Source organism: Hibiscus syriacus, unplaced genomic scaffold, assembly GCF_006381635.1.
Source record: "Hibiscus syriacus cultivar Baekdansim isolate YM2019G1 unplaced genomic scaffold, ASM638163v2 tig00117046_pilon, whole genome shotgun sequence".
Taxonomy (NCBI): Eukaryota; Viridiplantae; Streptophyta; class Magnoliopsida; order Malvales; family Malvaceae; genus Hibiscus; species Hibiscus syriacus.
Window position 1 is genome coordinate 411,052 of NW_024063536.1, and position 26,215 is coordinate 437,266.

General features: G+C 33.2%; 1 pseudogene; it reads right to left on the reverse strand.

Annotated features, from left to right (window-relative positions):
* Window positions 1-929: 929 nt before the first annotated feature.
* Window positions 930-6,967, reverse strand: LOC120197110 (annotated as a pseudogene).
* Between the last annotated feature and the right edge of the window lie 19,248 nt (window positions 6,968-26,215).

Sequence of the window (26,215 nt, forward strand, 5' to 3'; positions counted from 1 at the left end):
TTACAAAATTAAAAGTTTAATATATAATAGTGAAAAAGTGTTGCGGACAAATTTTAATGCTATCTGAAGTGGTTTTCCTAAAGGGAAAAGAAATTGTACATCTTCCATTCAAATGCCAAATCATTCCAACAGCGGACAAGTGTCCATTTTTCAAAAAATATTCAATTTTTTTTATTGTTCTAGTTTTCAACTCTATCAGCTAATGCATGAAAGGAGAACACGTTATTTGGCAACCAAGCTGACAATATATATTTACACACATATATTATATCAAATCTATCTTTTATTAAAAAGGTTCTTTCTAACTTACGAAACAAAGCCTAAAGAAGAGCAATCCATTAATGTTATCAGGCTGATGCGACAGGATTTTGTCCATGCCTAATGACATCATGTTCAAGTGATTTGTAGGATTCCCTCCTAGCATTATCCGTAGGATATTCTTAGTTTTTATCCTTCTTCCTCAATTTATGCACTACCCATTCAATCTGCAGAGATATCTTAATTTCTACCCTACTAGGGTACATACTAATTTAAAGAACAAAAAACGAAAGAAAGATCCAACTTTTCATATCACAAAATTTGTAATAAATAAAATAAGAGAAATGCTTTAGTTTTTAGTCAGTGTACTGAGAAAAAGGGATGTCAGTTATTATGTCGGTTCCGTTTCTTTTAGATTATAGTCGGTTAAGTCAGTTTAAAAAAAGGGACTTAAACCAGCCGTTTAAACCGTTTACTCATCCCTAATTGTACAAATGGATAAGAAAAGGACAATTATGAAAAGGATATAAAAAATTGAACAATATATCACAATAAATTATGCAAACTATAGCTGAAAATCAAACATACCTCACATGCACCAACAAAGAGAATTTCAAAATATTCTTGAAGTAACCATGCACATGTATTCATAGTATTTTGCTTGTGCCCAGTCATGAATGCATGAATATACACGCATACCAGAAGCCACAAATAACATACATCCACCACCATTCATGATCTTCAGCAGCAAGTTGAAAATAATTATGTTAAAGCTACGGTAATAAAAGCAGTGACAATCAAGAGAAAGATAAACGCAATAAACAGGATGTTCTATATGGTGTAGATTCTATGTCCCCACACACTGGCAAATATGTAGTAAAGTTCAATATAGATATCACTGAATGGCAAGAATCCTGCCACTGCCATCTGAGGAAGAGTTTTCCGGTACCAAGGCAATGGTGGGATCTCTCTAGGATATTTTGTGGTGCGACAAGGGGCTTGGAACTCCGCCTTGCTATTCTTTCCAGCAACACCTCCTATACTAATAAAGGAGATGTGATCAGAGCCCATAAGAGAAAAATCACTACAATGGTTCCAAATAACAATGCTGCAGTGGCTTTATAAGCAATTGCGACAGTGTTAAGAAAGCAAAATGTGACAAAAAGAGGTCCACAAAACAAGCTTCCCGTCAGTAATAGTTTCTCACCTGTCACAAAAAAGGGGTAGAAATAAACATTATACTTGACCAAAAAGATATTCACTAATTAGTCACCATTCTAAAATGAGGACAGCTTGCTTTGGTAAGGTAAAGGCCAGAGTTACCCCACCTAAAATTAGCATCCCAACTAAGACCAACTCCAACGCATCGCTGGAGTGGCTGCAATCTCCACTTTGGAGATGAATTTCAACTCCAGCCCATCGCCACTTTAAATGCTGGATTGTGACGACAGCTACAGTTGCACGCTACAACTGGCGTTGCACTGCAGCTGCGCTACATATTATATATATATATTTTGTTATTTTTTGATTTTTGGTTTTGATTTTTGTTATTTTATTTTTTACTTTCTTTTCCTTTGTTAAATTATTTTCACTTTTTTAATTGTAATTTCTACACAATAAAATAAAAATTAAACATAATATAATAAATTCAAATAGATTAAATTGCAAGATAGATAAAAATATATTGAAATTAGATAAATAAACATACTAATTTTTTGAAACATAAAACATAGAAAATAGTAATAAAACTCAAACAACGTTTTAACCAACAACCCAAACACAAAAATTTAACCAGACAGACCCCCTCCAAGTTCATTCCAAACACATTAAAAGTAGTAGAGGTTGATTGTTCTTCTTCTTTTCATTTCCGAAGAATTTTTTGTTGTTCGTTTCGAAAATAGTGGCGTCGTTCGGGGTCAGGAATGGTATCTGGATCAATCGCTAGAAGCTTGTCCTCTCTCCTCAATTGTGCAATTTCAAACCTTTTATTCATGGCCTCTATTCCTTCTTTTTCCAATTGAAGAGCAATATTCCTTTATGCCTTTGATAAAGATGTTTCCCGAAGCTTTTCAGTTGATTCATTGAAGGAATTTGCAAGAATAGAGGCTTCTTCGATTTGCTTCTTTTTTACTTTAGATTTTTTGACACCCTTTGGGCGTTGGGAAGAAGAACCACCTGTACTAATATTTTCATTGCTGCTTAAATTGATTTCAAATAAAGACAACGAAGGGTTAACGGAATCTGAAATATTTTCTGGAGACAGTGAAGAAACTGCACTCGTTTTTTCAAGATGCAAAATATTTTTTAAAGTTGCAAAATATTTTTTACCAAATCGAACATATGATCAGACTTAAATACACAACCCCTTTCTTGCACGAAATGTTCACTTGCACGTTGTAGCTGCATTATAGAAAATAAATTTATTTATTGTTCATGTAAACTAAAAAAATAATATAAATTACTACTTACGATTATTTGCACTACTTGGATGACTATGTTCAACTTGTTGTATACAATTGTTGAATTTGCGGCTGTCTTTGAGAATGGTAGACATGCGACATTGTTTCGATCTATAATTACGATCGACAATGTAAGAAGATTTTGATTCGTCATTGTGTTTTGCTTCAACACGCTGCCAAAAACGATCTTTCGTTTAGTTGTTGCCGACAATCAGATCTTGAGTAATATCAAGATAGACACTGCAGAGGTATTGATCTTCATCCGATTTGAAATTAGCGCGTGACTTTGTCAACATTTTAGAAATATAAGAATTGTGATTTTTCTAAGATGTGTTAGAAAAAATGTGATGCCATCTATTTATAGAAAAAGTTAGTATAAAATAGAATGGTTGAGATTTAAAGAGTCAATTCTTAATCAATTGGTAGAATTGTTTTCACATGGATTGTATTTTCTTGCAAGCACATGTGAATGAACGGTTGAGATCAAAAGATTATTTTCTTTATCAATGGTTGTGATCCAATTCACATAGATTGTGAATGAACGGCTGAGATCGAAAGATTCATTTCTTTATCAATGGTCATAGAGATAGTGCTGGAGATGAATTAATGTTTCATCTTTAGAGTAGAGATAGAGATGATAAAACAATAATTCATCTCCAGCACTATCTCTACAACCATTAATAAAGAAAGGAATCTTTTGATCTCAGCCGTTTATTCACAATCCATGTTAATTGGATTACAACCACTGATAAAGAAAAAAATCTTTCAATCTCAGCCGTTCATTCACATGTGCTTGCAAGAAAACACAATCCATGTGAAAACAATTCTACCCATTGATTAAGAATTGACTCTTTAAATCTCAACCATTCAATTTTATACCAACTTTTTCTATAAATAGATGGCATCACATTTTTTCCAACACATTAGAAAAATTACAATTCTTATATTTCTCATTTCTAAAATGTCGACAAAGTCACGCGCTAATTTCAAATCGGGTGAAGATCGATACCTCTGCAATGTCTATCTTGATATCACACAAGATCTGATCGTCGACAACAATCAAACGAAAGATTGTTTTTGGCAGCATGTTGAAGCAAAACACAATAGCGAATCAAAACCTTCTCACATTGTCGATCGTAATTATAGATGCGCAAATTCAACAGTTGTATACAACAAGTTGAATATAGTCATCCAAGTGGTGTAGATCAACAAATAATTGTAAGTAATAATTTATATTATTTTCATTATTTTTTTAGTTTACATGAACAATAAATAATTTTATTTTCTATAATGCAGCTATAACGTGCAAGTGAACTTTTCGTGCAAGAAAGGGGTTGTGCATTTAAGTTTGATCATGTGTTCGATTTGGTAAAAGATATTTTGCAATTTAAAAAACGAGTGCAGGTTTTCACTGCCTCCAAAAAATATTCCAGATTCCGTTAACCCTTCGTTGTCTTCATTTAAAATCAATTTAAGTAGCGATGAAATTATTAGTACAGGTGGTTCTTCTTTCAAGTGACCAGAGTGTGTCAAAAATCCAAAGCAAAAAGGAAGCAAATCGAAAAATCCTCTATTCTTGCAAATTCCTTCAATGAATCAACTGCAAAGCTTCGGGAAACATTATCTTTATCAAAGGCACAAAGGGATCTTGTTCTTCAACTGGAAAAGGAAAGGATAGAGGCCACGAATAAAAGGTCTGAAATTGCACAATTGAAGAGAGATGACAAGCTTCTAGCAATGGATCCAGATACCATTCCTGACCCCCACCATTTTCAAAACGAACAACAAAAAATTATTCAGAAACGAAAAGGAGAACAATCAACCTCTACTACTTTTAATGTGTTTGGAATGAACTTTGATGATCTTGGAGGGAGTGTAAGAGGTCTGTCTAGTTATTAGTTAAATTGTTGTGTTTGGGTTGTTTTTTAAAATGTTGTTTGAGTTTTATTAGTATTTTCTATGTTTTTATGTTTGTTGTAGTTTTTATGTTTCAAAAAATTAGTATGTTTATTTATCTAATTTCAATGTATTTTTATCTATCTTGCAATTTAATCTACTTGAATTTATTATATTATGTTTAATTTTTATTTTATTGTGTAGAAATTACAATAAAAAAACATAAAATATAGAATAAAAGAAAATAATGTAACAAAGAAAAGGAAAAGAAAAGAAAATAACAAAAAAGTAAAAAAAATAAAAAATCAGAAAAATAACAAAAAAATATAATATGTAGCGCATCTACATCAACGCCAGTTATAGCGTGCAACTGTAGCTGTCGCCACAATCTAGCATTTAAAGTGACGATGGGCTGGAGTTGAAATTTAACTCCAAAGTGGAGATTGCAGCCACTCCAATAATACGCTGGAGTTGGTCTTAGGATGTTATGTATTTATTACTATTTTGCTTATTTGGTAATTTTGTCTATTTAGGGTTTAGCTAATAATAAATATCTAGCATATTTAGATTTGTATTGGATTTTGGAAAATGACAGAAATTTTCACCCTTAATTCATTCCTTATGGTTTTCTCCCATATTTCTTAAGTTTCCCGTTAAATTCTCCCTAATGGCTCACATCTTCTCAATATATGGAAAAAGGGAAAAGAAAACACACAAATAAACAAATATAGAACATAAACAATTTATTAGGTTTGACCAACATAGACAATTCATATGTACTCAATAGAATGATGATTGCCATAAACCAGAAAAGGATTGTTGAAAATCTAAAATCTCAATCACATCTCTAAACTACTAAAAATTATAGATTGGGAAACAGGAAGAGAGACCAGAATTACATAACCAGTTTGTTCCTTCTAGTTGACAATAGAAAGAGGCTGCAGTGTATCCAGCAATTCCAGATGTAAGGGCATAAATGACAACCAGAGCAGTGAACAAAACTCCTCGATTATATGGATAAAATACCCCAACTAGAGCAAGGATAAAAATGAAATTTGTACTGGAAAATGACGCAAATAAGTCAGTCACCAACTCATAAACACTAACCCAAAAACTAAATTAAATAGAAGACCAATACTCACAGAGTAGAGAGCTGGGTACCAGAACCAAGAGCTGCTGCCAATAAAGACTTATGCTTTGGAAACCTGAACACATCCCCATGAATGTACTTCCACCCATTCTCCTCCTCCTCGTCTGCTGTTCTCAATAATGTACATGGGCAATTCAAAGATAAAAATTTAAGTGGAATTTGCATAAGAGGATTATTTGTATATGTGCATAACATGATCATATGTGTTATAATTTAGTCGACAAACGTAAATTTCACTGTTATGTTGATCTTTGTGAATTGTTCTAAGTGATTGATGATGTGCTAAGGATGGTGGCAAGGAAGCAGTCAATAAAAGAACGGTAACACATGAATTGATGATTGAAAACCAGTGGATCTCCAAGTGGTGTGGCAAGGAAGATCACATGGAGTACTTTTCCATCCGTTTCTCAAAAGGCGTATCTGCTTCCTTCCATTTAACAGTGTATATGAAATCCACGTCGATCGGTTCATCTCCAGTTAGATCAACAATAGCGTTGGGATCAGATTGAACATTAATCTCGATAACACGATCCTTATTGTAAAGGATCTCAAATACGAGACGCTTAAAGAGAAAATACTTGTAGTTGCTCGGATCGGCCTGGCCTTACTTATCAACTTTGCCAAAGAAGCCCCAGATCGGAAGGTCGTCGTAGTACATTTGGAAACACTAGTCTTGAGAAACGGCGGTTCTGAATTTGGCAACTTCTTCCTTTGTGAGCTTCTTTTTGCAAGCAATTTCGGCATCTTTCTCACTCAAGAAATCGATTTTGTAAGGGGCGCTCACAAGCCGACCGCCATTCAACACTTCTCCCAAAACTTCCTTCTTCTCCTTCACGGGAGCAGCATAACATTTATTTCAATTCGTCTTAAACTCTCAAAAAGGAAAGAAGAAGACTAAAAATAATGAAACGAAGAAAAACAATTAAACGAACCCGAGGAGCAGAATGGAAAATCAAAGTAACGATATGTCTCACCGTTAATCAAAGAAAAAAATTACGATAAGGAAAATAAAAATTGGGAAATTAAGAGGGAAAAGGGAAAGAAGAGAAAACCTGGGATTGTGGAAGGGACTGACTTTATTAGCGTACAGAGGAACTTCATCTCCAGCTTTGTAACGATGATCAGAGGCACTGGATCTAACCGGGGCTACGCAGCAGAGGCTCGCCAGAGCCAATGCAACCAAACAAGCCCTTATTCTCTCCATTTCTCCCTCACTGCAAAAACTTTGTGAAAGGAAACCAGCTTCGTTTATTTCAAAAGAGAAGACCAAGTCTTAAGCTAAAGACGAGCGAGGTGAGCTGATAACGAGTGCACAACCAGTTTCCCACGAAGAGAAAGGGTGTCGGTGATACATTTTGTTTTAATATAATATGCAGATCTGTTGTCATGATATATACATATAAATATTGATTTAACAACAATTTTTATATTTAGTTTAATATTAATATGTGTATTATGTACTTTATAAAATTATTATAAATTATACTGTCACAAAATAATAAATTATGATAATAATAAAAGAAATAAAGTATATAACAATAAAAAAAAGTTATTACTATAAATTATTTAACTTTTTGGATTTTAGTATGCAGTTAAATTATTGAGAGTTATCTTATAACATATATCATTGTGTACTTAGTCTAAATTAATATGAATTTTAAGTTTTTTTATCACGAGTAGAGAAAGTTTCTCAACAAAAAAAAAGATTAATTATGTATTTAATCACTTAACTATCTGTAACATCCTCAATACCGAGTTAGTGATCAAATTGTAAAATTTCAGAATTTGGTGACTATAGTAGAACAATGAATTAGTTTTATGATTTATTTGGAAATAAATCATAAAAGTTGTTAGTAATTATTAAATGAAGTAAAGGGTAAAATGATCATTTGACAAGGAAGATTTTTATTTTCTCTTATAAGATAAGGAAATCACGTGGGAAGAGAGAAAAGGTTCCAGAGTTCTCTTCTCTTATTCCTTCTTCATACGTGAAGGCTTGAACAAAAGGTGAGTCTTCTATTTAGATAATTTCTGGTTAAATTTAAGGTTGGATTATGATCATTAGATGATAACTAAGCTTAAGGAAAGCTTAAGTTAACTTAAAATCAAAAGATAAAGGAGTTAAGGAAGATTAAGATTTGGAGTTTTGAGTGAAATATTGAAATAGAGTTTATAATAAGAATTGAAAGTTGAATTTGACTTGCCATCAATAAGAATAAGAGATTTATGAAATTAGAAAGGATTACTAACAAAGTTGAAAGTTTAGTAAGATTCTTAAATTTTAAGAATCATGATGAGATATGGAAGATAAAGATGGTTTATATGGATATAAGTTGGTTTAAGTAATGGTACTTGAGTTTAATGACATGATAGGGGCTTAAAATAGAAGAATTGAGTGAAAAGTTGATGATTTTCGGGCTTAAAATGCAAATTTTGGGCAAGGTGTATCGATACACATTCAATGTGTATCGATGCACTCTTTAAAGAATAAACATCGAATGCAATTAGTGCATCGATGCATAAGGAGTGCATCGATGCACCCTTTAAAATGAAAACATCGAAGGTGAATGGTGTATCGATGCTTGGGTAGTGCATCGATGCACATGTTAAAGGATGCATCGATACACTGTAGACTGTATCGATGCACTTCAATGGGAAATGGAATAAATCTTTCTTTCATTCTAATAAATGATAGATTAAAGTATATCAATTGGATAATGATAAGTATTAGTACATGATTATGTAGATATCGAGCACGAACAAGTTCTGGGATGACTATCAAGTTAAGATTCGATTGAAAGAAAGGAAATCATAAAGGAACTTAGTGAGGCCAAGGTGAGTGCATACTATTGGAATATATGTACTTTTACAAGGGAATTGGACTTATGATAAGTCTGTTCCAGATATTTTGAATATATGATAATATGAGTCGAAGCATGATTAAGATTGCGTGCTATGTGAATGTGACATGCTTGCATTACATGTATGTGATGTACATTATGTGTTATGATAATGATTTATGAAAACAATACAAGAATATTATCTGAGTTACTGATTATTAACTTCTAAGATTTCATGCATATGTAATATAAGTTATAAGATGAGAAAACATATATTTATATGTATATGAGAAGATATAGGAACAAGAAATAAGTCAAGTAATAAAGGAATATGAAATTGTATGAAATGTAACATAAGCTCTGTGATAAAGTCATAAGGAATGAAATAAACATGTGACCTAGGTTGTAAGTTAAAGCATTATTTGATATAAGTAATTGTGATCATAAGATAATCAAGTATAGGTTATATTATATGGTATAAGGGTTTATATAAGAAAAGGTTATAAGACTTTAGGAGAATAGTATGTAAATTAGGGTGCATAAATAAATGATGATACCAAATTATAAGTTAAGTGTTTATAGAAGAATATATTTAAAAGAACTATGATATAGGAGTCATGTGACATGAAGCTAGATAAATGGATTAATTTAGTATATAAATTATGTTATGATATAGATTAAATGATCAATATAAATGCAAGATAGTATAATAAATTATATGAATTGATATAATCAATTATGTGAAAAGAAAAGAAAAGTGAGTTAAGATAAGTATTGACTTATAGGATAAATGAGATTATATGAACATATAGTATACCTTCATGAAAGATTTAGGTGTTATATTTTAGGTATGAAAATGATATATATGTAAGTGAATTATGTGATTATGTGACTATGGGTGAAATGGAGTAAACTATGTAATTATAAAATATATGAATATATGTATATAAAATAGTCACGGACTATTGAGCTATATGAAATCAAATGAGAATGTTATGATAAGAAGTATAAGAGTATATGTTTTGAGAAAATAAGAATAAGTTATAAGACATGTGATATGTGATTTATAGATTGCGTGCTATGGGAATGTGACATGCTTGCATTACTGTTATGTGTGTGTGCATTTTGTGTTATATGATAATGATTTATGAAACAATACAAGAATTATCTGAGTTACTGATTATTAACTTCTAAGATTTCATGCATATGTAATATAAGTTATAAGATGAGAAATCTATATTTATAGTATGAGAAGATATAGGAACAAGAAATAAGTCAAGTAATAAGGGAATATAAAATTGTATGAAATGTGACAAAGCTGTGTGATAAAGTCATAAGGAATAAAAAAACATGTGACCTAGGTTATAAGTTAAAGAATTATTTGATATAAGTAATTGTGATCATAAGATAATCAAGTATATGTTATATATATGGTATAAGGGTTTATATAGAAAAGGTTATAAGACTTTAGGAGAATAGTATGTAAATTAGGGTGCATAAATATAAATGATGATACCAAATTATAAGTTAAGTGTTTATAGAAGAACTATATTTAAAAGAAATTATGATATAGGAGTCATGTGACATGAAGCTAGATAAATGGATTAATTTAGTATATAAATTATGTTATGATATAGATTAAATGATCAATATAAATGCAAGATAGTATAATAAATTATATGAATGATATAATTATGTGAAAAGAAAAGAAAAGTGAGTTAAGATAAGTATGACTTATAGGATAAAATGAGATTATATGAACATATAGTAACTATGAGGAAGATTTAGTGGTTATATGATTTAGGTATGAAAATGATATATATGTAAGTGAATTAGTGATTATGTGACTATGGGTGAAATGGAGTAAACTATGTAATTATAAAATATATGAATATATGTATATAAAATAAGTCACGTGACTATTAAGCTATATGAAATCAAATGATAAGAATGTTATGATAAGAAGTTATAAGAGTATCTGTTTATGAGAAAATATAAGAATAAGTTATAAGACATGTGATATGTGATTTATATGGAATTGTTCTATGTGCAAGTGATTATATGCATAATTCATCCATGTTTTAATATGACATTATGTGTAATGAGCGGTATTACCAAAGGATAATGCTAAGCGATCATATATGTACATGTGAAGTGAATGATGTGTTATATGATGAGTGATAAGAGAAATATGAAAATGTGAAGTGTATCCATATTTAAGCCCATGTTATTTAATATGAGAGTTGTAGGTATAATTGGCATGCCAAGAGTTGAGGGATTATCAGTGGTCCTTTGGGACATATCAGTGGTCCTTCGGGACATAGTGGTCCTTCGGGACATAGTGGTCCTTAGGGACAAATTTCAGTGCCCCTAGTGGGAATTATTCGAGCCGTGGTGATAGCATTTGTGCGCAACCTCAGTGTACTCACGTACCTTCTGTTCTCAATAATGTACATGGGCAATTCAAAGATAAAAATTTAAGTGGAATTTGCATAAGAGGATTATTTGCATATGTGCATAACATGATCATATGTGTTATAGTTTAGTCAACAAACGTAAATTTCACTGTTATGTTGATTCTTTGTGAATTACTAAGTGATTGATGATGTGCACATTTAGTGAAGATGAGATTATATGATAAGAAGGTTTGATAATAATGCTAAGTGTGAAGATGATATACAGGTGCATGTAGTATGTTATATATGTATATGTTTGTGAATGGTAGAATCATATTAAGTGTTCATGCGTTGCTTGAGTTAGAGTTTCTATATATGTTTTTTTTATGCCTCACTAAGTCATCGACTTAGGTGTGGTGTTCACACATAGGTTTTGGAAGCGAGAAGAGAAGTGAAGAGGAGCAAGATAGGTCAGACTCCCCTTTCCACAAATCATATCAGAATGGTAGTTAAGTGTAGGTATTTGGTTGTATATAGTGTGTTGGCATGTAACAAAATTGTGGATTTCTAATGCTCTGATTAATTTTGTTTATTTTGAGTCCAACTTGTGTAAATTAACATCTTTTATTTTAAAGAAAGTTTAAAAGTTTCATGATTTCTTTAAGAGTCAAGGTTTGAAAAGTCAATGTGACACCTCAGACTTGTCTGAGTCGGGTACGGGTTGGGTTGTACACTATCACTTTGGTTTTGTTAGCTTATCTAATTCTTGTTGTTTCAAAATCTTCACTAATGTTAGGTTTGATTTCATTTGATCATATATTATTAAAAAATTAATAGAACTATTGACTTGAAATTTTTATTTTTCAAGGATGATGTAGCATTACCTTATGGTGACATGTTAACATCACCGTTATTGTTTTAAAGATTGTTGGTTAAAATGAAAAAAAAACGTAATTTAGTGATGATTTTTAACAACAAATAGTTTGGTGACTAAAACGAAAACACACGAATAATTAGGTAACTAAATATAGAATTTACCCTATATCATATTCAACTTGAATTTTTACTACAATTCTTTCTGTAAATTCTACAATTCTTTTTGTAAATTCTATCCTAAAATCAATTTTTTGATTTTTTATACTTTAATCAGTACTTTATTCTTAACATACTTTTATAAAAAATAAAATTATAAATACATCTAATAATTTTATATAATATTTAATTTTAATAAATTTAAAATAGGGACCAAATGATATAATTATAAGTAACAGTAACTAAATGTGTAATTATATCAAATATTTTAACTGCCACATCATTTTCTCTGTTAAATTTTAACGAAAAATGGCTTAATTGAATTCATTTAAATAGTTGAGTGTCATAATTGAATTTTTTTTAAAAATAATGGTCAAAATGAAAAAAGGGCAATAGTTCAGTGGTCACTGGTATAATTTATCGTTTATTTTAAATAATTTATTTATTTTTAACGGCACTCGTCGAGCACTGTAAAATATTCCCTAATAAATATGATGAGTTGCTGCTCGATGAGCATTACTAATGATGAGAACTATTAATTTAATTTATAAAAATTTGAAATTCTAAATGATTCAACGTATAATTATAAATTAGTTAAAATTTTAAAGGTAAATTATTTAAAATAAAGAGTAAATTATACTGGTGACCACCTAACTATTGTCCCTTTTCATTTTGTCCACTATTTTTGAAATTTTGTCAATCAAGTCTCTCAACTATTTAAATGCATTTAATTAAGTCACTTGTCATTAATATTTAATAGAGAAGCTGATGTGACAGTTAAAATATTTGGTATAATTACACATTTGTTCACTGTAACTTATATATTCTATCAATTGGGTAATAATTTTAATAAGTTAAAATTAATTTAACCCTCAAATCAAATTGTGCCAAGTATAATGATATGTATTACAATTTATTTTTAATTTAATATATTTTTCTCACCAATCAGAGGGTGACACCAGTGACCACCTAACTATTGTCCCTTTTTATTTTGACCATTATTTTTGAAATTTTGTCAATCAAGTCACTTAACTATTTAAATGCATTCAATTAAGTCATTTGCCATTAATATTTAACGAAGAAGCTAATGTGGCAATTAAAATATTTGGTATAATTAAACATTTGGTCACTGTAACTTATATATTCTATCAATTTGCTCCTAATTTTAATAAATTAAAATAAACTTAACTCTTAAATCAATGGTTCCAAGTATAATGACACGTGCCACAATTTATTTTTAATTTAATATATTTTTCTCACCGATTAGAGGGTGACATGTGTTACTTCTAGAGGAAAGAAAATTTTGGGCGCTTAAATAATACCCATGGGAATCGAACATGAGGTTTTTGGGTTGAGGAAGTAAGGCTCAACCATTGAGATAAAGTAGTTAATTAGTTTAAATTTGACTACATATGTTATTTATGTTGTATATTAATGTAAACTTAAATTTTGAATATTTTATACATCTTAACTTAAATTCACATATAAAATTAACTTTACATCTTAGCATTAAAAATATATTTTATTTTTATATTAACTTATTAAATATATTTTATTATTATTTTAACCTAAAAATATATTTATTTTTATCTAACTTATTTTTTTTGAAAATGGGCACTTTGTATATAACTGGAAATATACAGAGTACACCACCCCAAGGGTCTCATTAAAAATTTCCTTAATCCTAATTGGAGGAAAAAGAGTGCACCTTAGAGTGTAATAGAAAGAACAATCGCAGGGACATACATAAACAAAATAAATACATAAACTTTCAACACGAAGGTTTAGCAGCAGCCGATAATACACATGGCCAACACGAAGACCAAAAAACAAACCAAGCACCGACACATAAACAAAACAAATAAACAATCTGCAACATTAAACCATAAAAATCTAGACCAACCGTCGACCAAAAAGCACTCACTCAGAGCTTCTCGATATGAAAGAAACCAGCAACCTCATAATACCACAAGAAAGAATTCACACCAGACAAAACAAATACATAATCCATGACACCATCATTCAACAAGAACACCCAACTATCTAATATGAATAATCACATCCAGGCTAGAAATGAAATCTTGCATCGAAGAAATGAGCTTAGGGCTAATAGAAATGTACCATAACAAAATGTTAACCATAGCATCCTCAAAATTTTGATTTAAGAATAGGGATTTCTCATTAAACATTGCATTATTTATGGCTAACTAAATTGACCAAATGAACCCAAATAGCGCAGTACCCCACACTTTCCTGCCAACCTTAGACAATGAAATACCTTTCCAGCAAAAAGAAAAGTATGAAAACTACATGGACTGACGAAATGCAAATTCCAGATTGAAAACCACCTTTGCCACAATGGTCAAACCATCAAACAGTGACAAAAAATGATGATCACTAGATTCAGGATTTTTTCTATAGAACACACATAAGCACAAGTCTCGAATCACCACGCCACACTTAGCTAATTCCACTAAAACTGAAATTCTATTATACACTGCCCTCCATACGAATGCCTCAACCTTTGGTGGAGCGAGATTAGCCCACACAAGGTTCCAGAACTTATCAATTTCTGAGTCCACTCTAAATACATTTAAACTGTTAGAAGAGCCTAACCAAACTAACCTATCAGAATCCCCATACCTGTGAACTACATTATTGAGAACATTTAAGAATTCTTCCCCATATATTGTGCTCCCGCACAAAGAGAACTCTCCCATTTATAATATTTCACTCCCATCACCGCAGAGTCTTCACATCGAATTCCGACACCTTGCCTACCTTTTTCACAGATAAATTGAATATCCTAGGAAATGTTTCTTTTAAGGATAATACTTCAGTCCAGAAATTATTCCAAAAATTCGTTGAGCTACCATCCCCAATACGAACTCTAATGTCTTTCACAAAGGAATCGCCCTGTCGAGATAAATGGGAAATAACATTCCTCCAAACCCAAGAAGTTTTATGATGTAAACCAATTCAACATCATATTCATCCTTGCATCATATTCATCCTTGCATCTCCAACCTTTCATTGGATTCAAAAGGGGACTTTCTCTAACTTATTATTTTTCTACACTATGATTATGATGATTATATTCATAATATATGATTCATATCTTATTTATTATAATATAGATATATTTATATACATATATTACATCTATAGCTATGATGATAACATTTTATTCATTATCATATGATGCATGAGTTATTATTATAACCTATAGTCCACATCTTTATATTTAATATTTATTACTTTAAATACATAGCTTATTTTGTTCTTTTGAAGGTACATAGGCGACCACATGATGAGAGCTGACTTAAGCTAGCAATGAAGTACAAGAGCTATGGCAACATGACTAGGACAACTCCGGGGTAACTCAAGATCATTTTGGAGGAAAGTTTTCAGCTACACTCTGATCTCATAGCTGACTTGAGCTAAACTTTTGAGCTAGCTAGACATCTCATTTCAGCTGGGGAGCTGCACCATCACCACCACCACACATAGTACTTTAAATAAGGCCTAAGTCAATTTTTGTGAAATTGTAACACCTATTTCCCGTATACGTTTTCGCACACAAGTCACATGTGTCACATGACTCATAAAAATATTTCTTTATTTGTAACCCATAAAATTTTGTTTCGAAAATAAAAAAAACATTTTCATTTATATAATAATAACGATAAAACATTTATTGTAACATATTACAAAATTATCACTTTAATACATTTCAGAGCATTTTTCTTAAGTTCTAATATATGCCAGCTAATTATCAAAATAAGCATAATTGTCCTACTATTACTGATGAGTCAACCTGGGATTGATGATCGCTGCTACACTCCTTACTCGCTAGTCTTTGCTAATACCTACGTGTGAAATCAACAAACGCTAAGTATTTACTTAATGAGGCGTAGTAATACAAAATGAATTATACTTAAATATAAGCATATCACAAATTCTCAAGATACGAATGAAATCGTGCGATTCATATCAATACATTAACTTGGCTTGGTGAACCAATCTTCATTCAAATAACATGATAAATCTTTTAGTATGTCCAGCATACCTATCAATCAGTATTTTCCAATTTATCCTTTATTTAGACCAATGTATGTCAAATGAGAATACAAGGTACATGCATTGCACCGAAGTGTCGAAATGGAAATTCACAAACTTATTATGAATTCCATGGATTGCACACATAGTGTCGAAATGGTAATTCATAAACACATTATAACCATGGTTACACATATAGTGTCGAAAATACACCATTTTGTATTAAACAAAATCGATCGATAACTTATATAATTGTATATCGAAATAGTAATCATTATGCATTAAAAAAATAGATCGATACCATCATACGCGAAGTATGTCGAAATGCACCTATGACTCTCAATGCATGTACAATAGGCTTTTAAATCCAATTCACAGATGTACACATTTATTTCTTCAACATCGATAACCATTGAACAACATCAACATTCATCTATTCATTTTAGAGCAGTTCATACTCTAAGACTTATTTATAATCTTATTCCCATAAACATTATGAAATCATATCAATGTACTATAAAACATGTTTTATGAAAACATTTGAGGTTGACTCGTCGCAAGTCTCCCTCATTTCAAAGAAGTACAACAAGTGCACTCACCTGATATGCCTCACTAGTATGTTGTAATGATGTCCGACTACTCGGCACTTTATCCTTGTCCTTTTTCTTGCTTGACTCTGAAGCTTGGTTACGATCTACACAAGTATCGTTATTACAAATACCATACAAATGTTAATATAATCTCTAACATTTATACTTTAATAATACTCAAAAGTAATATTATATTCAATTTCTATTAAAATTCATCATATCTAAAACATTTCAGGCTCAATAGTATCGGTACCCCTAATATGGTACCGATACCGATACTTCTATACTATGGTACCGATACTCCATTCAATATCGATACCATTTCTGCATTCTGGAATTCATGGTATCGATACCTTCCTCTTAGTATCAAAACCCAAAGCAGTATCGATGCTAATTACATCAGTGTCGATACTGTTCATCATATTTTCCTAAATTTAAACCTATAGTATCGGTATTGTTCTTCTAATACCGATACCTTTACGCATATTTTCCAATTTTCAATCGATTTTTACCCAAATTTCATTAAATTCTCTTACTTTTACCTCCAACAATACTATTAAACTCATCATTACTTAACTCAACTAACTTTTCTTCATTAATCTTCTTATAACATCCAATTTCTCTAAAGAACACTCTAAACAAAGAATCACACTTTTTCTAACATATTTTATCCACAAAACTTCAATCTCTCATTTAGTTCTTTGACAAGTCAAATTTACTTGTAAACCTCAATAAAAACTCATATTTCATCATATCACTCAAAAACCCATTTTCTTCAATATCAAATAATTCACTAATCACTTAGTTTTAATCATCCTTGAACCTTCCTTAAACCTCTATATCACTTAAGGTTTCAAAACCAGCCCATAAACTAAAAGAAAACTCACCTTTGGCTATGGAGGAGAGCACGAGACGTGAAGAATGAGAAGATAAGATAACTTAGCTTTTTTCTCAACTTTTCCCCTTTTTCTTTCTTAAATATCCCTAATAAAATAAATTTTAAATCCATTTCCCTCAAAAGGACCAAAATATCCCTTTCATTATTCCATTCTTACTAATTGGTCTTAAACAAAATTTCCTAAATCATTTATTTTACTTTACCATTTATTCGATTTAATCCTCTAAATGTTAAATCATTTCAATATAATCACTGACCCGATATTTGGGGTATTACAGAAATCGTGCCCTTTCAAGAATAGTTGCCATTCCAAGAGCTGTCTTTCCACAAGGAGATGTCAAATGAATCATCTAAATGTAACTCACTTATGACCAGCTCACCTTTAGCTCAATCACATGGGAAGTAGCTCAAATGATGAAAGGTTACCTTCCATACAACGTGACCTTTCATGACAAGTTGCTGCCCATTGGATACCATGACACCTAGGTGCACATTGATGAGCTCGTTGTAGCTAAATGAAGCCTAAATTGCGAAGAGACATGAGGCAACTCCTATAACTATTCGACCACACCATGGTACACGGCTAGCACACACCTAGCACATGCACAAGACTTGGTGCCAAAATGAAACAACACATAACCATTCAACCAAGGGAGATGCACCTTCATTTCAAGCTGAATAGTCATGCACATACATAAAGAAGTAGTCGAACCAACATAAGTCCAAGGGATATCCTCATTTATCTAAAGCATCATGCACGTTCATTTAAATCATGTATCTAGTCGAATAGTCATCTATTTATTCGGCCAACCCTTCCAAAATCTATATATAGGGATGCTTAGTTCATTTTTAAACATACCCTTTGAATATATAAAACTCATTTGCGAGAATTATCTTTTGCAAGTTTTTTAAGAACTTTATCGATTAAACAAACTTTTATAAGTTTGTGGCATTATTCCTTTCCTTTGATACTTTGAGTTACTAGTTTCCATAATTAGAGTGTTCAAGTCCAAACATACTACCCCCTTAAGTGAGTTTATAGAGAACGGGGATAAGCTTTTTATAGTTTTTCGTCTTCTTTGGCTTATTTAAGATACTACCTTCCTTATTCCATCTTCCATCACCTTCTTATCTTCCCTTTCACCATTTCCATTAATAATTCATCACCATTAAAGCATCATTCAATTATCATCAAAGGTAGTCATCCATCATCATCGTTAGAGGCTAAGTTCATCAATAATTAAAGAAGAATTCTTCATCAACTTCACTACTTCCGCAGCCACTTTGATAACCTTTTCTTTCCTTTCATCTTTTCATTATCTTTTCATTTGCTTCCCAATTTCATAACTTCATTATAATTATATCTTTTTTATCTTTGTACAGATTGCTTATAATTCAAGTGTGGCATTTGGCGTCTCTCATAGATCGGGAAACAACAAGGCTGCCATCTTTTCCATCATTGAAGAAGCTTGAATAGCTTTACATCATTTTACCCCGAGGAAGAGTACCCATCAACAAAGAATTATGATCGTAATCATATTTGGCTTCCACTAGCTTCCTCCACAAATGATCCGGTTCACTCCCCGAACTGTATATCCACTTATTTAGTAAAACACGACTTCTCAATCTAACATCAACACTCCCAATCCCCCTTGAATTCTAGGTTTATAGATTGTATCCCAGTGATCCAATGGATTTTCCTTCCCGAACAAGAACCCCAAATGAAATTCACCACTAGACCATTAAGCTTTGTAGTTATAGTGGGTGAAAAATGAAATAATGACATATAATAGACCGACAGGTTCGTTAATACTGCTTTGGCCAATCTTAAATGACCAGCTAAGGATAAGAATTTTCCCTTCCACCCATCAAGGCGATGTTTCACTCTTTCCACCATAGGCTTCCAAAGATCCAGAGAGTTTCTCGAGTAGACAAGAGAAAGGCTAAGGTAATTAGTCAGAAAAAAAATATGAATCACACTTTATTATTCTTGCCCAATCTACCAAACAACTCTTTTCGATGTTCACTCCAAACAACTTTGATTTACATAAATTTAAGCTTAGACTTGATGCAGCTTCAAATACTATTATATCTTATTATAATTGATCAAAGATGCCAACTTATCCTCAGAGAAAATTATGAGGTCGTCTGCGAACTGTATATGGGACATAATGACTCCACTTGAACCAACTCGAACGCCTTTAATTAAACCCTGCACACCCGCCTTCATAAACAATGCACTCAAACCCTCGCCAACCAAAATGAATAGCAACGACGAAAGAAGGCAACCTGACGCAACCTCTCTTTATGTTAAACTTTCGAGTAGGGGTACCATTTACCAGTATAGAATTTGAAGTTGTCGAGATACATAACGTCATCCATCTAGACCCAAAACTCATCTTACTCATGATTAAGTCCAAAAAACCCCAATCAACCGAATCATATGCTTTGCTGAAATCCACTTTTAGAACGACTACTTTTTTCTTTTTAAGCATCAAGTCGTCAGTGAGTTTATTTGCTATGAGTGAGCAGTCCGCAATTTGCTTCCAAGTGATAAACGCGAACTGAGTATCCCCAACCACCTCGCCAATGCAATAAACTAATCTTTTTTACAGTACCCTCGCAAAAATCTTGTACATGCTACCCACTAGGGAGATGGGTATGAAATTCTCTAACTTCTCCGGTGCAATCTTTTTTGGGATTAATGTAATAAACGAGTGATTGAAGGAAAATTTCTGCACACGACCATGGAAAAAAATGTCAAATAACTATATTACCTCCCATTTAATAACATCCCAAAATTTCTTAAAGAAATCTAAGCAAAACCCATCAGGCCCAAGCGCCCTTGAACCATCCGATGACACAATGGCACCATACACTTCCTCAACTGAAAAAGGAATTTCAAGAGCAACCCTTAACGAATGACTTAAGATAGGAAGCTGCATCTCGAAACTGCTAACGGGGAGAGTTTTGAAAGTGTTGAAATTGTATCTAAAATGGTCTTCAAGCAGCTTGGATATTTGTTTAGGATCTACAAACAACCTATCCCCCATGCGAATATGAGAGATATAGTTGTTCTGGCCTCTGATAGCAGCAGATGCATGGAAGAATTTCATATTTCGATCCCCCGCTTTGAACCACTTAAGCCTTTATTTTTGTAACCATTCTCTTTCATCCATTTTATACTTCAACCAAAGTTTGCTTTTGAGTGAGCAAATTTCTTTGTGGGCAGAATGGATTCTGCCAGAGGACATAACAACAACTTCTAAATCATCTATTTTCTTCTCCAGCTCTGCTTTGGACTTTGGATCCGAGGCCCTGGCTTTAGAAACCCAACCCTTAGTGGTTACTTTAACTTTTTCAATAAAAAGCAAATGCCTCTACTCCGACACTTTCTACTTACATCCGATAACAGATTAAAATAATTACGGTCTACCGCCCAATGGGAGAACCAATTGAATGACTTGGGGGCCACAAAAAAATCCATGTCTTTCAGAAGAATGGGTTTATGGTCAACTAAACCCCTCGAGAGAGCTGATTGAGAAAGGTTAGAAACCTTCCTAGAATTTCCGGTGAAATGAGGAACGTGTCTAGTCTATTGGAAAAGATCGATATACCCCCTTTAAACCAGGTAAATGCACTCCCCTCAAAAGGCAAGTCAACCAGATTCCTTGCCTGAATAAACTCCTCAAACACTTTCGTAGCTGATACGTTGGCTAGCCCACCAATCCTCTCCTTTCACATCTTATAGTGTTAAAATCACCCAAGATGACAAGGACCCCAAATTCTCTATAATTTCATCCAATTTTACAAAGAAGTCTCTCCTATCAGAATGATTATTTCGGATATATACGTTAATTAACGCCAACTTCATTTTATCTTTAGTAAAAAAGCCAACTAGTATCACAAACCATCTCTATAACATCTTTCTTTCCATCACAACAAAATTAGTATCCTATAGCGAAATAATACCTCCTGACCAGGGATTTAAATAGCGTTTGTGGACAGGTTTTCGATTGTGTTGCGTTTATCACGGTTACAGACGTAACGTATACTATCGCGATCACCGCAGATGTCGCGGTCTTAAATTTTTTTAAATTTCACACAACTTATCCTAAAACATAATAATTTCACACAACTTTCTTTAAGCCATAATTAAGTATAATTAAATAAAAGTGTGAAATTTAAATAAATTTAAAGAACACAAAATGACTAAATTAAATATAACTAAACAACTAAACATGGAAATTAGGGACTAAATTAGATATTTGGAAAACTAAAAGACAACAAATTTTTAATTACCCCAATAATTATTATAACATCTTCTTATATTTTCTTTTCCTTTTTATTCTCTTTCTCCCAAAAACTCTCTTTATTCTCTCAGAAACCCATTTTCACTGCCAACCGTTACAACAAGCACCATATTGGAAGTTTCCGACCACCGTACTAAATTTAAAATGCAAAAACAGATTCTCTTTGGTCTCATAAGTACAAATCCAGCCTTGGTATCAACGAAAAACATCTCAAATTTCCAAATCAGTCGCAAATCTTTCGGGTTCTTCATTCTTGCCCTCCAAACTCCATCGTTCATCGTCGGATCGAGCCCCTTTTCATATATGTTGGTCATTTCACCGAATGAAAACTCCTTACTATTGGGATAAGCTGTTCATTGCTTTGATCACCCAGAAATGGCAAGGGCCAAAGGTAAACCTTATTTTCTTCAATTTCTTCTTTTTTTCATTGTTTTTATCTTTAATTTTGTTTCTAACCGTTCTTTTTTTCTTCTTGTTACAAATTTTGTTTTAGGGTATGAGTGACAATTAAGGTTTCTTTTTATTCTTTAATTTTCTCTTCCTTATTTTAAGTTTAGGATTTGGATTCTTAAACGTTTCCTACTTTTTGTCCTTCATTTCTTCTCTTACTAATCTCTCCATTATTTTTTTTATTTTTTTGTTTCACTGTTGCGGTCGAAAACGGTAATAGCGTCTCGTTATCGGTGCTATTCATCGTTACCCATTAAATTACGGGCGCAACGGGCCGCTATTGGCATGAATCTGCTACCCACCGCTAATTTTATCAATCTCGATTTCGGACGGCGACGCTACCGTTAAATAGCACTCGCGATAATGTTTTCGGTTCGCTATTTGATTGCCTGCTCCTAACGCCTCCTCCAAGAGGACGAATTCATATTCATTAAGCCTAACACCGCTTAACCGATTGAAGATTCTTGGGTGCTTCATTGTTAATTTGGATTCATGTAAAAAACACAATATTGGTTTTGCTAGCAACTAACGTCTGACACGCTGCTCTAACTTTTCCCCCTTTCCTTAACCCCCAAACATTCCACGTTAAGACAAAGATGATCATTCTAAATTGGAAAAAACACTGTCATATAGAAAGAGCCATACCTGAGATATTAATACCCAACACCCTCTTCCAACTCTTTAAATCTTACGATGACAATCTGCTTTGGAACGCCGAACTCTGCTCCTAATTTCGACCCAATATTGAAAGTGGCTAGTACTTCTTGGTCAGATCGTGAGTTGCCTGGGGAGCTTAAAGACCAGCATTTCACACATTCTATATATGCCCAATTGGGGACCTCCACTTTGCTTATAATTTTCCTCCCTTTACTCACACTTCTGGTTTTGTTTTTTTAATCTTTTGGGACTCGAGATGGAGATATTACTTCCCCCAGTGTACCCAGGACCTGGGTTAAAATTGATTTGGGAATTCACTACTAATTTTCCCCAAAACAGTCATTTAGAAAGTTTGGGCTCACAAAAAATGTTCTCGGTCTCTCTTCAATGGCACTTCAACTAACTTGGATTCATTAGAAATAATTTGGGTTTCTTTTCCCATCCTTGATTCGCCAACTCTAGAATTGGCCCAATATCAGCCCGCATAACTACACTCTGTACTCCACTACTAGAACGTACTGGAACCTCATGTAACTCTTCAGTAGGAAAAGTTTCCAAAGACACCTGATTATTGTTTTCCTCTGAACTAGAAACGCTATCACCTGCAATCTTTTGCTCTTGTTGCGAATTAATTTCTGCAAGCGCCACCTTTAGCGCATTTTCCTTGAAATTTTCCCTACGTCATATGTGCTAGTAATGTTTGGAAGACCAATAGACTCCCTATGTGTTTCACCATCACCTCTTTCAAATGACGAATTTCCATAAAAAAAACGATCTCCGTCATATTCCTCGACTCTCATTTTTATTGTAGCTACACTGCCACCAATGTTAAACATTATTTTTTCAGGAATTTGGGATACATTTTTTTACTAAAATCAATACTCATGCTTCATCAAATCCATTATGATTCATGGTGTCCTCGTCGACCTTCAGAACGATTTCACCATCGGCTTCCAAGATCTATAAACACCTGTTATTCTATTAGGAAAGACCGTAAACAATAGTGTTGAACAAGCAAGATGTTTACTTCATTGAATTACACATGCTTATATACATTGGTGTAGCTCACATTCCTCATAACTACACCTTAACAGACTTTAACAGTCTAGCTTAGCAGCTTAACAAACTAACTTTAACACCTTAGCCACTAGCATACACACACGTGTCTCTAACTATAACAGTCTAACATTCCCCCTACTTTTCCAGCTTTCTTGTTTTTTTCTTAAAAACATGTATATAATATTCTTCTGCTGCGACACTTCAAAGGCAATTCTGGTAAAAGGTTTGGTGAAATCATCAACAATCTGATGTGCAGCTGGAACATAGTTAACCTGAATATGCTTGGCAACTACCTTTTCCCGAACAAAGTGCACGTCCAAGTCTATGTGTTTTGACTGAGCGTGATAAATTGAATTATCACTCATTGCCGCTGTACCAGTGTTATCACACCAAACTAATGGTTCTTGTAGTTGCTGTAGACCTAGATCAGCAAGTAAGGCTTTCACCCACGTTACTTAAACAGCAGTTTCAGCAACGCATTTGTACTCAGCTTCCATAGTTGATCTGGAGACTGATTTCTGCTTCTTGGAGCTCCATGCAACAAGACATCGACCAACAAATTCTCCATAGCCAGAGATAGATCTCCTATCATCAACACTACCTCCCCAATCCGCATCAGCAAATGCTGAAATTGTCAACCCTTCATCAATCGACTAAAACAACAGTCCATAGTCCACAGTTCCATCCAAAACCTCAATATTCTCTTAACTGCAAGCATATGCGTTTCTCGTGGAGCATGCATATACTGTGCCACCTTCCCAATACTGTAAGCTAAGTCTGGTTGTGTGTGACACACATATAACATAGAACCAACGATGTTTCTATATTCACTAGGGTTTATTAATAATTCACCCTCGTCCCCCGAAAGCTTAGAAGACACTACCATTGGTGTAGTGCACGCAACAGCTCTTTTCATTCCAGACTTTTCAACCAATTCCAGTACAAACTTCCTCCGACTCAACATAACTGATCCATGTGCCCTATGCACTTCAGTTCCAAGAAAAAACTAAGTAAACTAAGGTCCTTTAACGAAAACCTATTGCTGAGTAGCTGAACCACCTCTTGAATTACACTCGATGACTACCCAGTGATGACAATGTCATCAACATATACCAACAGAAATAACTCTCCATCATCCCTTTTGCTGATGAACAATGAGGGATCAGCTCTTGAGGCTACAAAGTCAATCTAAACTAGACTATCTCGAAGCTTGGTGCCAATTTCGTGGAGCTTGCCTAAGACCATAGAGAGCCTTTTTAAGTTTGCAAACAAGGAGAGTTCCATCCACACATTTTTCTAGAATCCTGGTGGTTGCTGCATGAAGACATCTTCATCAAGATCCCCATTAAGGAACGCATTATTGATATCTACATATCTCAATTCCCAACCATTAGCCCACAGCTAAAGCAACACAATATTAAAGGAAGAAAACCTTACAATTGGGCTAAAGGTGTCAGTAAAATTGTGTCAGACACTTGTGAGAAACCTTTTGCAACCAATCGTGCCTTATGTTGTTGTATAGTACTGTCAGGATTGCATTTGATTTTAAGCAACCACTTGCAGCCAACTGGGAGCATGACCTGCTGGCAATTTAACCATCCACGTGTCTTCTGAAGAGCATCATACTCAGTTTGAATTGCTTCTCTCCAACTAGCATTGTAATGCTTCCTAAATCATAGAGGGCACTTCATTCTCAAAGCAACTGGTGTAGGATTTAGGTTTAAACACTCCACACTTGCTGCGTCTTAGCATGAGATAAAGATTTTGTAGCAATGTGTTACTCGACAGCCGACTGCATGCTACTGTGCCAGCCCCTCCACTTGATTCAGCGCAACCATCTACACCAGCCATGCTCAGAGGCATAGTTAAATTTATATCATCGTTCACAATGGTATCTGTGGTTGCTTCTGTTGTGACTTCCTCAACCACATATGATGTATATCCATGTTGATCAGGAACATCTAACTGAGTCTGACACGTAGCTTCATTATCATGAACACAGTCAACTACCTCATCTAGAGTAACACTACATGACCAGTTTCTCACATCAGCAACAATAGGGATATCCTAAGACTACACTCCTGAACAATGATGTTTTGAACATAACACTACTTTATCTGCAAAGGGAAAAACTATTTCGTTAAATACGACATGGCGT